We start from the raw sequence: 16,978 nt of genomic DNA on the forward strand, positions 1-16,978 counted from the left end.
CTCAAAGGGGTTTGGAATGGTGGCTGATCCTTTGTAAGGCACAAGGTCTTCAACATTAAAAATGGGGATAATGCCCATATTTGGTGGCATCTCCAAATGATAAGCATTGATTGGCACTAAGTTTCTTTAGAATCTTGTAGGGACCAATACTTCTTGCATGCAACTTCCATGTACCCTTTGGAACCGCTCAGGTTGGATTCTCACCATAACCAAGTCTCCCGCATTAAATTCCTAATACATACGATGAACATCAATACGAGACTTGTAATATTCATTACTTACGACAATCTTTTTCCTTATTTCTGCAAGTAGCTCATGGATATGATGGGAAAATGACTCCAATGGTTTTGAGGATCTAGCTTCTAATGGTAGGGGAATGACATCTATAGCTTTCCTAGGTTGGTAGCCTAAGGCTATCTCAAATGGGCTGCTACCAGTAGACCTATTGACTGAACTATTGCAAGCAAATTCTGCCACTGGTAAGACTGAATCCCAACTTGACATCTGATCACCCACTACACAACACAACAAATCCCAAAGATTGCGGTTGACCACCTCAGTTTGGCCATCCATTTGGGGATGAAAAGCAGATGAAAACTGTCGCTTTGTTCCCAACATTTTCCATAGTGTTTTCCAAAAAATAACTCATGATCCGAACATCCCTATTAGACACCCATGGTCGGCAAACCATGCAGTAACAACTTCCCTAAGGAAAAGGTTGGCTGCATGTGAAACATTTGATGTTTTGGAACATGGCATGAAGTGACCAATCTTAGAAAAATGGTCCACAACAACGAAGATGGAATCATGACCTCTAACTGTCCTAGGGAATCCCAACATGAAGTCTATACACAAATCTTGATCTTTGCATTCTCTTTCAAATTGTTGCCCACGAAGGATGTGCAAATGCCTTTTGACTGGTTTGCGAAGTGTCCACCTTCTCACCTCTTACTTTCAACTCTCTAGGTTGGGGTGGGGGGGGATTGAGTTTGATCTTCTTCCCTTTGTAGACAAACACATAAGTATTCGATCTACCAAAATGTGTCACTAATGTAATTCTAGATTGGTAGGAGACTAACTAGAACCAATAACCAGGATCTGCTATGGATTGGGAAAATCGGCTAGGTCAAATTATGTGAAATTGTGAAATTGGGTTTAGGGTTTGAGGGGACCTAGGGTTAGATGCTAGGGTTAAGTTAGGAGAGTGTGGATTATATGGGAGAGAAGGGATGCTGAAAGTTATAGTTAAATCAGATGACTAAATCTGAAATTATTGAGGAATCCTAGTAGAAATAGGATTGAGGGGTAAAAGAGTAATTTCAGACAATCGGCTGGGTGAATGGTACTAAAATTTGAATAAAGTCTCTCTTAGGGTTTGAGGAAGATTCGATCAAAATTTCAGCAGGGTCTAACGGTTAGATTTGGCTGGTCAGAATTCTCGCGAAAATCACCTTGCATGTGACCTTCTAGAAGAGAAGAAGAATAATTACAGAATTTCAATTTCCGACTTACTTGTTGTTTGAAGATATCTTGAACCTTGCAGAGAAATTCCACCAACTGCATATGTTTCTCCAAGAGATCGGCTATGGCAGAATTGAAACTTGAATGGAGCTTGATTGGAGATCGATGGAGAGGGTTGGGGAAGGGGATGGCTATCTCAGCTCACCTTGGGCATCTCACCCAACCTATGTCAGGATTTTTAACAAAGGGTAAAGCCAATATTTCCAATGCTGGCCTCCCTTGCAAACTTATATAGAAGACTCAAAAATAAACTTAGACACTAAAAATGAAAGGCCTAACCCTATCCTTAACTAATAAGGTAACCTAAATTGACTAAGAAAGTGAAATAATAAAGAAAACAAACCCAAAATAGGACTCTAACTAAACTAAGGAAGTAAATCCCGTTTTCCTATTTTCTACCAATATTTTAGGCCCATTAAATTGGCCAATTACAAAATAAACCCATGGGATCAAAAGCCCAACACCTACATAACCCAACCCAAAGCTTATTTTCAATAAAATAAGCCCTCCAAGTGACTTATTTTCATCAGTCACGTCAAGATCAAACAACCAAGCTCTTCCCAATAAAATGTGTGCCACATCCATGGGTAGAACGTCACACCAAATAATGTCATGATACATAGCAAATTGTAAAGGAATTAAGCAACGTTGACTGACAGGTATGGTGGTGTGATCTACCCAAACGACCTTGTAAGGGTGCGGGTGAGGCCCCGGCTTAAGATCTAATCGAGAAACGACAGCCTAGGATACCACATTCATACAGCTCCCAGTCTATGATAACCTTACAATTTTTATCCTCATATTTAATTTAAGTGTGGAAGATAATGGCTCTTCACCAATCATCCACAATCATTGGTTGAGTGAACATACACCCCAAAACATTCATACAGGCTGTCATCCCTCCAAACTCTTGGGTCTCTTCATCACTGGCCCCTTCTTCAGGAACAGGCACACATTCTTCTTCAGAATGTTCCGACTCTTCTTCACTCTCATCGGTTATAATGCATATATTGCAGATTAGGCATTGATAGGCATAATGTCCAGCACCATTACAACAATAGCACACAGGTTTGTTACTGCCCTTAGAACCCTCTATAGCAGGTCCTTTCCCTTTGGAATCTTCAGATGTGAAAGGGGAAGGATTGTTTTCTCTGGACGCATTAGGGGCAAAATGGACAGACTTAGGTACCTGCTCATTATCGGTAAATTTCTTTGAAGAGAACTCTGCAGATTGAGAAACATATTTACTAGTGAAGGGTTGCCTAATGTACTGTTCTAATTCCAGTGCCAATTGGAATGCCTGTTCAATTCAATCTACAGGGTGTAGAATCATCTCCTTTCTTATTTCAGATTTAAGACCAATACGAAAGCGAGACTCACTGTGGGATCCTCATTCACATCACAACGGACCATTAATTCATCAAACTTATATACTCGACAACTGACATGCTGCCTTGCCGAAGAGTAATCATCTGGTCCAACATACAATCTCTATAAGATATTGGGAGATATTTTGCTTTCAATTTTTCTTTCAATTTTTCTTTCATTTCAGCCTAATATTCTATAGGTTCGTGCCCCATTCTTTGAATATGACGCTCTACATTTATCCAATACAATTTGGCTTGCCCCATAAGTTTTATATTGGCGAACCTTACACGTCGAGCATTTGTCATGTCATACCACTCAAAGTAGTGGTCCATGTCTGAAAGCCATTCCAAGAAGACTTTTGGATCAAGTCTTCCATCATATAAGGGGCATCAACCTTCACTTTATTTGTTAGGTCACCAACCCTATTTTGCCATTGCATGTTCGGCATCCTATGAAGCATTTCCCATTCTTCTTCATCCTCCCCATAAAGATGTTGTGGACCAGGTGGGTAAGGAAACCTATGTCATCTATAGGGCTCTCTACGTGCAAATTGGCGTGACTGGTCATTAGGGACTTCACTCCTCTGAGTTTCATCCTGTCTCTCAACATCCTCTTGTTGAATGTCATTTTCCCTATCTCTAGGCACATGCTCCCTAGGCTGCCTTGCAGCCTCAAGAACTCTGACAAGCATGTCTTGGGTCTCAAACTGGTTTTGAATCTCATCCAATCTAGCAATTATGCGACCCAACTAGTAAGCCAAAATATCTAAGTTCATTGTAGATGGTATTGTGTCCCACTACGGGTTGACATACAACAAATGGGAAAGTTTTAGGACACAAAGGGCTGGAACCATGCTCTGATACCAAAATTGGTGCAAGACAGGTTAGGAAATTCTAATACAAATCTAAGGATTGAATGAATTTGGGTTTGGGAAGGTCTACAAACACAAAATTCACAACATACATGCCGAAAATCAGATTTAACAGCAGCCATAAATGATGAACTTTCCAAAATACAAGTGTCCAAAAAATTCATTCGAGGATTCATGGAAATTTAATAAAAGATGCATGTTAGCAGTACCTTGCTTTGCCGTCTCATGAGTTGGAATATTGTGATCAAGTGCCTAGTCATTACCAAACTCCAAAAATGTATCCTTAGTGCCTCCTTGTTAATTGATGAATCTTCATCGTGTTTGAGGCTATAATTTAAGGCAAAGTGGGAAAATTGGCTTCAAACCAACTTGGATTCACTCCAAGGTTTGCAGGGAATCACTCATGCTCAGAGAATGGGAGAAAATCTCACGAGTTCCAACATATTTTCATTGTCTTCCATTCCAAAATATAATCATTCAAAACCCAAAATGGGGGGAAAAAAAACAGAAGGAAATAATTCCCTAATAACTACCTCTCCAGCAATGACTCCTTTCAGTCCTTTGCACATTATTACACAACAGTTTTGATACCATGTAAAATAAAAAATAATAAACTATAACAAGCTACATACAAGTATACAAAATATGCATCCACAAAAGTTAATAAGGGACATCTAGCCACAATGAAGTGGTGTGAAGTGGTGTGTGGCAGTGTATATTGACATCTCCTCTGATATGTAACTAAATCCATATGTAACTAAATCCCTGAGTGATGTCCTCATAAACTGCGGTACCTGATGAATTACTTCCGTACAAGACAATACGATTATGAGTTTGGTGGTGATGATGGTACCGTCAGTGGTTACGGTGAGGACATTATCAGGTGCCTATTCAAATATAGCAGATCTCTCAGTTTCTGAATGATTCTTAGGTCTAGGTGCCAGGTTTTTGTTGCTGTTACATATGTAGCCTTCCATCCATTCGAATATAAATGCTATTTCTCACAAAAAAAAAAATGTAATTATCAGAATTACCTGTAAGAATTGTTTATCAAACTTTTGAGTAGTTTAAACCAAGGCATAAATATGCAAGCGTTCTTAACTCCATTATCATCATTATGACTGATATCAAAGCACCTAATTGTTCACACCTAAACAAGAAAGCCAAATTTGGGTCATGTTGAGCTCAGAACTCAAGAGTCTTGAGTCCAACATGTATGAGATCTAACGTGCCAACGGCTATGAAAAGTAGATGATTTGGGTTTTATTAGGTCACCTTGAGTCTATGTTAGTCAGGAGGTTATTTCTTAATTGGGTTAAGTAATAACTAAAGTATGGTCTTTAAGTCTTTCCAATCCTTGTCCTAGATAACTAGTGGTTGGGTGAGTGTATTTATACAAGTTATCCTCTTGTCCCCAAATCAATCAACAGTCCCTATTAACATCAAGAGACTATTATGTTACGTTTTAATTAATTAATATTAGTGTTGTACGGTGCCGGTATTCACAATCTTTACTTATTAATATTAGTGTCATTCCAGTTCTAATTTTAGACCATTAGTTGGCTAGCTTGGGTTCAGGTACAGACATCCAGTGCATGTTATTGGTGTTCGGATTACCATTGGATCATCTTATGTCAAGTAAAATTGTTTGAGCCAAGTCCTGGTTCATTTTATAGTTTATAGATGGGCTTAGTAATAAGGCCCTTAGGTCTTTCATAGTCTTATCAAAATTGCAGTAATGGTAGGAGGAGTTGAATTTGGATCAAATGAGGGAGAACATATATAAACGTGTAATGTTTTTTCTTTTCAAATCAAGTGAAATTTTGGACTGTTTCGGCTCCCAATAAGCTTCGTTCGCCTCCAATGGTGCAATTCCTAGCAAACCCTAACAGTGACTCTTACGAATCTCCTATCACTTCTCTTATTTCTTCCTCTTCTTCCCATGCCACTATAGTTGGGGGATATTACAATAAGGGTCGCTAATGACATGTGTATCTATGATCAAGGTTCCTCACATTCTTCAAACCATCTTTTGGGTCTTTTGTTAGGGGGGGGGCATTAGTCCATATTAGCAAATCTGATCACGTGACTTACTCAAGACCCATTCTCATGACTACTGAGAAAGGTACCAACATCCAAACATGGTTTAAAGTATCACACTGTATCGTATCGTATAGTATCATCCGATATGTATCGGTATCGCAAGGTATCGATACAATACGGTGCAATACGTATTTTTTTCCTTTCAAAATATTATGTACCGATAAGTATCGCACAATATCGGCCATTACGTCTTGATACGGTATGATACTATCGATACGTACCGATACTCACCGATACGTTGATTTAAGAAGGATTTGGGGGGAAAAAGTATCGGTGTGTATCGTTACTGTATAAGCCGATACGGCTCGATATTTGCGATATGGTCGATACTTTGCAACACAGTTGACTCTTTGCAATACGGCTCAATACAGCCATTAAAACCCTCGTGTGCACATTCCAATACTCAAAAACGAGTTCTGAAGGTGGAAATACCACCCGAGACTCCAAATTCCATCTCTCAACCTCTTTTTTTTCCCATTTTTTGACTTGGGGTTTATATTCAAACATCAAATACAACTCAGATTCAACCAATAAACACTTCTTTCAATCATTCAAGTGGCTGAAATTAGAGATTGAAGCAGACGTTCTCAGAAAATGTAGTTTTTCATAGAACTTGATTTGTTTTTATTAAACCATGGTTTGTAGATCTTTTTTTGTTTGCTATAAATCCAAGGAATTAGGTATAAATTAGTAAATCATAGCATCAAAGTACATATCTTGCAACGATTTGTACTCGGATTCATGAAATTTCACTCAAAAACGAAAACTGTCCATTATGGTGGACAACATCGTCCTAGTCACTCCTATTCCTGAAGACCCTTCCAGATATGAGTTTGAACCACCCCAACACTCTTCATGGAAATAGACTATCACTTCATGTAAGAAACCTCATCTTTTATAATAATTTCAATTGAATGCACTTGTCTCGTTATACATTGTTTTCCATTTTAGTGTTTATGCATGATACATGTTATATATTACTTATTTATACTGTTTTTTTCTCCAAAAAATGTATTTCCAGCGTATCTTGACCATTTCCATGCATATCTTTAGCATATCCTGTGTATCTCCAATACAATACGTCTATTAAAATCACCCTGCCGATACAATACCGAAACTTAAATCCTTGCATCCAAATGCCTTCTCCGCCACAGGGGAGTCAGCTCATACCATCTCCCCAAGTATGGCAATCTTGCCCCTATTGTATGTAGTTATTCCTCCTTCCCTTCTGTTCGGCAATGTCCTTCTGTTTTTCCCTCTTAGCATTCGAGTTAAACTGTCAACATCGGAGCTTAAAACAAATATTTCACCATTCAAAACTGCTAGTAGGCAACCCATCTCGTCCTTAAGTACAATCAAATGGAATAGAGCAAGCCTGACAAACGTAAACTTTTAACGCAATTGAAAGGGAGAGCAGACCCACGTGTACTGAATGCCCGATATGAGCTTGAGGAGGCTGAGTGCTGTTTCGATGCCAAGGAGTTGCAGAATGCTAGAAAGGAATTAACATGATGGGGCTAAAACTCTAATTAAAAATCTAAAGTAAAGAACAATGAAACTGTTGAGATTTAAGAATAATGGCTTGTGACTAATTGGTCACAGCCCCTCTTTATTTATAATAGACGAGAGAACATTTTAGAATAGGAACACTGACAAAAAAAAAACCCCTAGGAAAAAATTACCCTTGTACCCCATTTTACAACACTCCCCCTCAAGTTGGTGCATAAATGTCAAACATGCCCAACTTGCTAACAATAGATACAAAATTCTTACTATTAATACTTTTAGTATGAACATCGGCTAACTGATCCCTGGACTAAACAAATGGAATGCATATTATTCCTTGGTCCAGCTTCTCCTTGATGAAATGACGATCAATCGCAGTATGCTAGGTACGATCGTGTTGCACTGGGTTAAGCGCAATACTTATTGCTGATTTGCTATCACAGTATGGGCGCATAAGGAACACATAAATCGTGAAGAAGTCCTTACAGCCAAAGGAGCTCACAGATACCATGGGCCATAGCCCGAAATTCTACTTCAGCACTGGATTGGGCAACAATATATTGCTTCTTGCTCCGCCAAGTCACTAGATTCCCACCAACAAAGGTACAATATCCCGAGGTAGACCTCCTATCATCCAGACGTCCTGACGAAATGGATGCTTTAGGAGAGGTTGGGAAGGAGGGACTTTGCTAAAGCTAGTTTGTCTGTGCGCGAGGAATCTGAGATTGCCTTTCTCCTTCCATTGCTTGGCTAGGTTCGCTTTGCAAGGAAACGAAGGTATCCGTGCAGGCAAGGAACTAAAACTCGGAACTCGACCAGGTTTCGACCTTGGAAAAAACCGAGTTGACTCGAGATCTCGGTCGAGTTGGTGTATTTTTATTTTTTTTCAACTCAAAGGCTGGTTTTGGTGCCTAGTTTGGGTATGAAACTTGGTACTCAAGCCTATTTTAGGCCAATTAAACACAATGGCACTATCAGATTTTGCAAAAACAAAATCCAAATAGGAGTTTCACTTAGTGGGAAACCAGGACAGACACAAGACAAACACTTATTCATATATAAGCAAATACCTCCCTATTTGAATCTAATAAAAATAGTTAAAATATCAAATTCCAAAAGGAAAAAGAGTCAACCCCCCAGTTCAAGAACAAAAACTAGATTTTCGACGGTAGATGCAATTTTCAACTTTCTAATACTGGGGTTTTTCTCAAATCTAAAAAATCCATAAATCTTAATATGGTAAAACATTGCTAAAAACCAAAAATTTGGTAAAATATTCATTTGTTTTGATGACCAAAAAAATATTTTCATTTAGAGTGATTTTGTCAACATTCGCACACACCAAATTAAGTTTGACCGGTACATAACTCCTTTAATATAAATCAGATTTAAGCAATCTTAGACTTTAATCCTTCAATCAAAGCTTTCCAACAAGTCTAAGATTGCAATCTGATTTATATTAAAGGAGTTATGTACCGGTCAAACTTAATTTGGCGTATGCGAATGCTGTCAAAATCACTCTGAATGAAAATATTTTTTTGGACATTAAAACAAATAAATATTTTACCACACTTTTAGTTTTTAGCTATGTTTTACCATATTAAGATTTATGGAATTTTTTTATTTGAGAAAAACCCCAGCATTAGAAAGTTGAAAATTGCATCTACCGCCGAAAATCCAATTTTTGTTCTTGAACTTGGGGTTAACTTTTTTTCCTTTTGGAATTTTATTTTTTAACTATTTTTATTGGATTAAAAAAGGGGGTATTTTCTTATTTATGAATCATATCTTAAGTAAATGAAATACAAATACAAAAACATTTACTTAAATAATATTAGGCATAAATAAGACTGTCTTTCCTACGTCTGTATACCAAGGTTTGCATAGATAGGTGTCTGTATATCAGCTTTAGTAGAACTCGACAGAGAACTCACAAGTTCTATCAAGTTCTGGTACTTTTATAAGGTAAAATGGGTCGAAATCTGGGTCAGGTCGAGATCTCGACTTGATCGAGATTTTGACCGAGATATTGCACTTTTTTAACTTGCAGGCCATTTCGTCTCGACCTTAGGAAAAACTGAGATCTCGCGAGTTTTAGTTCCATGCGTGCAGGTAGTTCAAAGCTGAGGTCAAGCTATAGGCACAAGGAGGTAAGGTATAGTAAGTTCCTTCTTCGTCTTTAGCTTGTCATTGGATTGGAAGCCACAGGCCCAATCTGCATCAGTGTAGGCCTCAACTCGTAAGTGACTCTAAGGAGAAAAGAAGACACCTTTCCCGGGGGCAGATTTCAAATATCTCAGGATCCTATATGTTGCCTCTAGATGAGCTGAGTAAGGATCGTGCATATACTGACTCACCACACTAATTGCAAATGCTATATTAGGCCGTGTGCATAGTTCAAAATCTCGTTTCGTTTCGGTCGAAATTTCAAATATTTCGAGTATTTTGGTTGAGTCGAAACAAGATGCAGCATCGAATTGAAAAAATGCAATATTTCAAAATTTTCGGTCATCTCGTTTCGGAAATCTCAGTCATTTTGGCATTTTACACCCACAAATGGCCAAGCAAAACTCATAGAAAAAATACCATATTTCGATGAAATTTTTGTAAAATTCGGTATCTCGGAAATTTCAGTCAAGCCGAAACACCAAACCAAACGAGATTTTAAACCTTAGCGGTGTGTCTGACAAGTATATCAAACGACCAACCAGTCTCTGATAGCTGCCTCTATCCATAAGATCTTCATCGTTACTCTTTAGGTGAGTATTTGGCTCCAAAGGGGTATCTGCAGGCTTACACCTCAACATCCCTATTTCAGATAACAAGTCAAGAGTATACTTCCGCTGTAAGAAGAAGATACCTTGAGCTGAATTAGCAACCACGATCCCAAGGAAATATCTGAGTTTCCCTAGATCCTTAATCTCAAATTTTGTCACCAAATAGGTCTTCAACTTTACTTATCTTATCAACGTCACTTCCAGTAATGACAATGTTGTCTACATAAACGATGAATATTATAATGTGCTGACATCTCTTCTTGATCAACAAAGTATGATCCAGCATCACTCTGTTTGTAGCCAATCAACACCGTCACTCTATGGAAACGTTCGAACCAAGCTCGCGGTGACTGTTTTAGACCGTATAGAGCTTTCTTGAGACGACATACTTTGCCATGGGTTTCTTTAGCAGCAAAACCTAGAGGAATGTCTATGTATACCTCCTCTTCAAGCTCCCCATAAAGAAAGGTATTCTTCATGTCCAATTGTTGAAGATCCCAGCCTCGGTTAGCTGCACAAGAGATGATGACTCTGACAGTATTCATCTTTGCTACTGGAGCAAGGTTTCTTGTTAGTTGATCCCATGTGTCTGAGTGAATCCTCTAGTAACTAGTCTTGCCTTATATCTTTCCATTGTTCCATCTACCCTATGTTTGACAATGAAGACCCATTTGCGACCAACTAATTTTTTTCTAGGAGGAAGACTTACGACATCCCATGTGTCATTTTTTCTCAGTGCCCACATTTCTTCATTCATTGCATCTTTCCATCTTAAATTGGTCATTGCTTCCTGCCAGGTGTTAGCGATGGAAACAGAATACAAGGTGGATACAAAAGCATGGAACGATGGGGAAAGAGAGTCATAAAAAATGAAATTAGAAATGGAATGTTGAGTACAAATTCTACAGGGTTTACGAATGGCAATCGGTAAATTTAGAGTAGGATCCAAAGGAGACTTACCAAGAGCAGTTGGTGAAGAACTTGGATCAGAGAGCAACAACTGGTTAGGTTCAATGGTGGTGGCATTGTCAACTTGCTTCTGTTTATGCCACATTCCTCTAGAAAAAACCTTTAAGGTGTCAGACTTCCCAGACTCCCCCTAGACCTGAGATTGCTCCTGTTCCTGGCCTGTTATTCTTCCATCCTCGAGTTCAATTGATGTATCTTCTACCATAGGAACATCAAGAGAAGTAAACAAGGGCACTTCTTCACTAGTAGACTTCCCCTAAAGAGGAGCAAGAGGTGGAAAATACGCCTGTCTCCAGAAAAAGAACATCCATAGTGACACGCAACCTTCTGGAGGGAGGATGATAGCACTTGTATCCCTTCTGGGTAGCAGAACAACCCAAAAAATGAAATGCAGCCCCTTGGGATCAAATTTTCCATAAACATGGTGACTTCGAGCAAAAACAACACACCCAAAAACCTTAGGAGGCACCACAAAAGTCGAAGAGCCCAATAACACTCCAATAGGGCAGTGGGATGACAAAACTCGTGAGGGCAGCCAATTAATAAGGTATGCTGCCAGCAGTACAGCATTACCCCAAAAACGAGGTGGAACATTCATGGCAAACATTAGGGATCAGGCTACCTCCAAGAGATGTCGATTCTTCCTTTCGGCAATACCATTCTGAGCTGGAGTGTCCATGCAACTCGTTTGGTGGATAATACCATGGGTGGACAAATTGTTAGAGTTATGGGAAGGGTAGTTCTGTCATTGTCATATTATAAAACATGACTTAGTTGTTAATCACTCTTTCTTTTATTTCTTCTTTCCTCCCTAGGGAGGCTTAAGTAATTTCCAGAAGTTTATTAATGAAGTTATTATGTGTGTTGAGAATCACTTAACACACATCGATTATTCTCCCAATCTCTCTTCTTCTTCTTCCTCTCTTCTCTTCTTCTCTTCTTCTCCTTCTTTGTTGCTGTAAATTACTTCTCCTTTGCTAGAATCGATCCCCTTTTAAGTTTAAACTCAAATATTCCTGAAATGGTCAATCAATATTCCTTCCCATTGTCAGACCTGAGTATCTTCACCTTGGTATCAAATTGGGTTTGAACCATTTTGTGGAATAATTGAAAACAAGAAAATACATCACTTTTCGGGTGCATAAGGTAATTCTAGGTGGTATGACTAAAAAAACCTATGAAGGTTACAAACCACCTATAACCAGAAGTAGAAACATAACGGGCAGGGCCGCATACATCAGAGTGAATCAAACTAAAAGGAACCAAACTGCGATTATCAGAAATAGAATAAATTGCACGAGTTTGCTTTGCAAAAGTGCAAGCATCACAAACAAAATTATTGGGATTACAAGTCTTCACTAAATTGGGGAATAAAACAGATAAAATACCTAAAGGAGGATGGCCCAATCGACAATGCCACCGATGTAATTCAGCCAATGTAAAAGCAAATGATTCAGATTGGGAAACCATTGCTGATGATACTGTCAAGCAAGTAGAGACCACCAGCCACCTTACCACAACCAATCGTATTTCCCGTAACCAAGTCTTGAAAAAGACAATGATCAGGAAAAAAGGTTAGTTTGCAATTAAGGTCCTGTGTAAAACTACTAATAGAAAGTAAATTAGTTGGAAAACTTGGGAACATGCAAAACGGAAGAGAGAGACAATGATGGAGTGCATTTGATAGTACCCTTCCCAGAAACAGAAGAAAGGGAACCATCAGCCACTTGAAATTTGGTATTACCTGACAAAGGAGAGTATTGGGAAAATTGAGTGGGAGAATTGGTCATATGGTCAGTAGCCCCCCAAGTCAATGATCCAAGAATTGGATGTGCCGGAGGAACTATGGCTATAGAAAAAAATGCTTGGGTGGTCAGAAGAAGTAGACGGTTCAGAGATCTCTGGCAGGGAAGTGGCTGAGGCTACCAATGGAGCCGATGAAGAAGATGAGTCCAACCGAGTCACCAGATTATGTACAGTATGGAGAACCTCCTGAGAAAGTGATTGGTCAGCAGGAACAGTGTCTTCAAATGAAGTATGAAACATAGTTGTCATGGCGTCACATTGCTGGAATAATGGATATATCGACCAATGATATGGTATATGTTAGAATATCGACCGATATTGCCTCCATGGCGTCGTCATGGCGCCGACATGGACGCTATACCACGATATATGGCCATATCGGCCGATATTCTTGTTCAAGTGTAAAAACTTTAGTTTTTAATAATAATTATTTTATCTTAATGTGTATTGGAGGTGTTACTTGAAAAGTTACACCTGCAATACACATTAACAAAAAAAAAAAAACAATTGACTAATAATGCCTATATCCTAAAAGAAATCGAAAAGACTCAAGTCTCAACAGAGAAGGAGAGACTGAGAGAGTCGTTAGAAGGAAGAGACGCAACTTTGTCACCTCTTCGAGACTTCGAACCCCTCCAGCAGTCCAGCGGCCTCCTTCGTCGGCTCCAGCAAGTTCTCCTAGCAGGTAAGTAATTGTTTATTTATTTTTTATTTGGTAGTTCTTCTTTTTCTTCAGTTCTTCTTCTTATTCTTCTCCTCCCAGTCCTCCGGCAAGCAACTCTATACTAAAAAGTTCTTTCTTCTTCTCACTCACTCACGCACACATACACGCAGAGAGAGACAGAGCAATAGAGAGTCAACACTCGACAGAGAGGGGTTTTTTCTGTCATTCTTTTCTGGTTTCTGCTTTTATCCATCCCCTGTTCTGGTTCACAACAGTTCCCCACGGTTGTGAACTAAGCTCGCTCATTCCTTCTTAAGCCACATGCACTGGGCGACCTGAACCCCAGAATCTTAAGCTGTAATACCTCTCTTTCTGTGAGTTGGAGCTTTGCAAACAAAGCTGATTTCCTCTCTACCGCCACCTGCAATTTCTGGGATTTTTCTTTAAGTTGTTAGTTGTTTGTACTTTGTAGCAGCTTGAGCCATTGAAGATTCTATTTGATAGACTAATCCATGGTTTCATACTTTCATATACACTAGTGGATATTACACTTTCATGAATTAAACCATAGTAGATTAGTAGTACACTTTCATGTTGGTTTTTGATGTTATAGGGTATATATTATAGCATACAAAATGACATTACAAATAGAGAAAATAAAAAATAAAACATGGTCGACATGATCGCCATGGCGGGCGACATGTCGCTATATCGATTAGACACCCCTCCACCGACTTGGATCACCGTGACGACGCAACAACTATGGTATGAAGTGCTCTGGCAGAAGAGGGACGATGCCGTCCACGACCCCGAGTGTTAGTGGGACGCCCATGTAATTTCCAACACTTTTCACGGGTATGACGTTCCTTGCCATAATAGTCACACTTCGCTAGAGTTCATCTCAGAAGGAGGACGATCACCAGTAGGGATGTAAACGGATATTCGAAAATCCGAATTCAATCCGCGTTCGTATCCTTTTAGGAGAATCCGAATCCGTCCGAAACTAATCGGATACGAATATGATAATCCCCCTATCCGACCAATTATTATCCGATTCGTTTAGCAATCTGGAAGTAATAAAATATCTGAAATATATCTCTGTGTTCGTCTATCCTTTTAAGTTACCTTATTGGATTTTGTTATCTTATTTTTATAAATTTATAAGTTAAGAATTAAGATAATGTGATTCTTTCTCTAGATTTTCTATTGGTTTATATATATTGTTTTATACAATGTTATAACATGGAATCACATATCTATGAAAATAAATACAAGAGAAAATCAAAAGTAAAAACGTAGCCCTCACCATAAAAACGGTAAAGATGTCAATGGATAGTCGAAAATTCGTATTTGATCCATGTTCATATCCATTTAGGAGAATCTGTATTCAAAAAATCACTATCCAAAAATTATCAATCCGCCCGAAAACCGATAGGATATTATCCAAATCCGTCCGAATATAATCGGATATGAATATGATAATGCCACTATCCGACCGAATTCGATCCGTTTACATCCTTAATCACCAGTACCACGAGAGAGACCACCACGAGATAAATTTTGAGAACTAGTGCCCAACGCTGATCGTTCTTAAGAAACTAGGTGGACCATGGCATAAGCCTACTCAAGTGTCGGAAAGGGATCCCGACTCAGGACATGAGCCCGAATCTCATCAAATTCAATGTTAAGTCCTGCAAGAAAGTCGAAGACACAAAGACCATCCTCCCATATTTTAAATGTTGTAACATCAGTATCACATGAAGCGGTAAAGGCCCCATAAAAATCTAGTTGTTGCCACAAGCTACATAGTGTTGAATAACATTGGGAAATAGACAACTCCCATTGTTTGGTCGAATGAATTTTCTGATGAAGTTCATAACACTGAGCAGCATTACCGACCTGAGAGTATGTCTTTGGCTGGCTTCCAAATTTTGGCAGCAGTATCAAGAAGTAAATAGTCCCCAGCTATGGTAGGATCCATGGAATTGATGAGATAAGACACCACAAGAAAGTTTGATGCCATCCATTTACCTTGGGCAGGACCAGCAGTGGTAGGCATAACAGTAGCTTGTGTAAGGTAGTTAGAAAGACCACGAGCACCGACGGCAAGGAAGCAAGATCACGCCCACATCAATAATTGCTCCCATTTAATTTAACAGAGCTAGCAGGGAAAGGAAAGTAGATGTGGAGGAGATCTCGGAATCACTCATGGTTGTTGGTCAAAGACAAATCACCAATACATCAACACGTGGATCCGAAAGAGAATATCAACCTATGAAAAACAAAAAATACTCAGACCATGGAATGGTAAAAAATCCCCTTGGTGGGAGGAGTAACTCACCACCAAGGGTGAAACCGAGAGAGGGACGAGAGTGGTGGAGCCGTTAGAAGTGGTGGGAGGTGGTGAAGGGTGTAGGTGGCGGAGGCGGTGAAGGGTGAAGGTGGCGGAGGTTAGAACCGATAAGAGAAGGGAGAGATGGTGGTGGCGGCGATTGGTGCTAGCGGCACAGAAACCGAGAAGAAGAAAGAGAGAGAAAGACGAAGGAGAGAGCCTAGGGTTTCGAGATGAGAACCATTAGGGTTCAGATTCCGAAGTGGATCCCCGTTCTGATATCATGTTGAGATTTGAGAATAATGGCTTGTGACTAATTGGTCACAGCCCCTCTTTATTTATTATAGACGAGAGAACATTCTAGAATAGGAACAAGGACAGAAATACCCCTAGGACAAAATTATCCTTGAACCCACTTTACAACAGAAACAAGCAACAAGACATGGGCTCAACAGGCTACCAGGCAATGACCAATTAAGATTGGTGAATATCCAAAATACTACCACGATTGCAAATCAGAAAGGTTGCAACCATGAAATAGAACTCAGAAAGATCTTCCATGCTCCATTTTATCTGTTGAGAGAGAGAGATAAAGAAGTGAACCATTGCTCAAAGAGGGGATTGCAGGGTCAACTGCTGAGGAAGATAACAGAGACAGAAGTGGGCCAGTTGCTAAAAAGGGTGGGGGGGTCGCAGGACTAGAGGTGGAGGGATTTCCTGCCCTTTGTGGTGTTGCTGGAGATTCAGTCATCATTGAAGAGACGTTAATGGAGTACAGAAGAATGGAAGAAAGGTATAGTTTGTGAGTTCGTGAATTCATGGCTCTCTGCACCATGAGAATCAATTCCTCCATTAAAGCTCCTCCAGAAAAGATTCTTTCATTAACCCCAAATTCATCCCAAAAACTGCTGCCTATAAACCCTGACATATTTCCCAAAGCTGAAAACACTACCTAGTACCTACTCTGCTCTACTTTGCTGTCGTTTAATTTTTTGCATTATCTGAAGCCAATCAGCCTTAGTTTTCTGATTCTAAAGAACGATAATCATCAAAATTTATTC

The 16,978-nt window shown here is 39.3% G+C and overlaps 1 protein-coding gene across 2 annotated transcripts in view; it reads right to left on the reverse strand.

Moving 5' to 3' along the window:
* Nucleotides 1–16,978, reverse strand: part of LOC122660287 (anaphase-promoting complex subunit 4) — a 131,411-nt gene that overhangs the window by 15,358 nt on the left and 99,075 nt on the right. The gene's annotated exons all lie outside the window — the stretch shown is intronic.

The sequence above is a fragment of the Telopea speciosissima genome, chromosome 4 (assembly GCF_018873765.1).
Source record: "Telopea speciosissima isolate NSW1024214 ecotype Mountain lineage chromosome 4, Tspe_v1, whole genome shotgun sequence".
Lineage (NCBI taxonomy): Eukaryota > Viridiplantae > Streptophyta > Magnoliopsida > Proteales > Proteaceae > Telopea > Telopea speciosissima.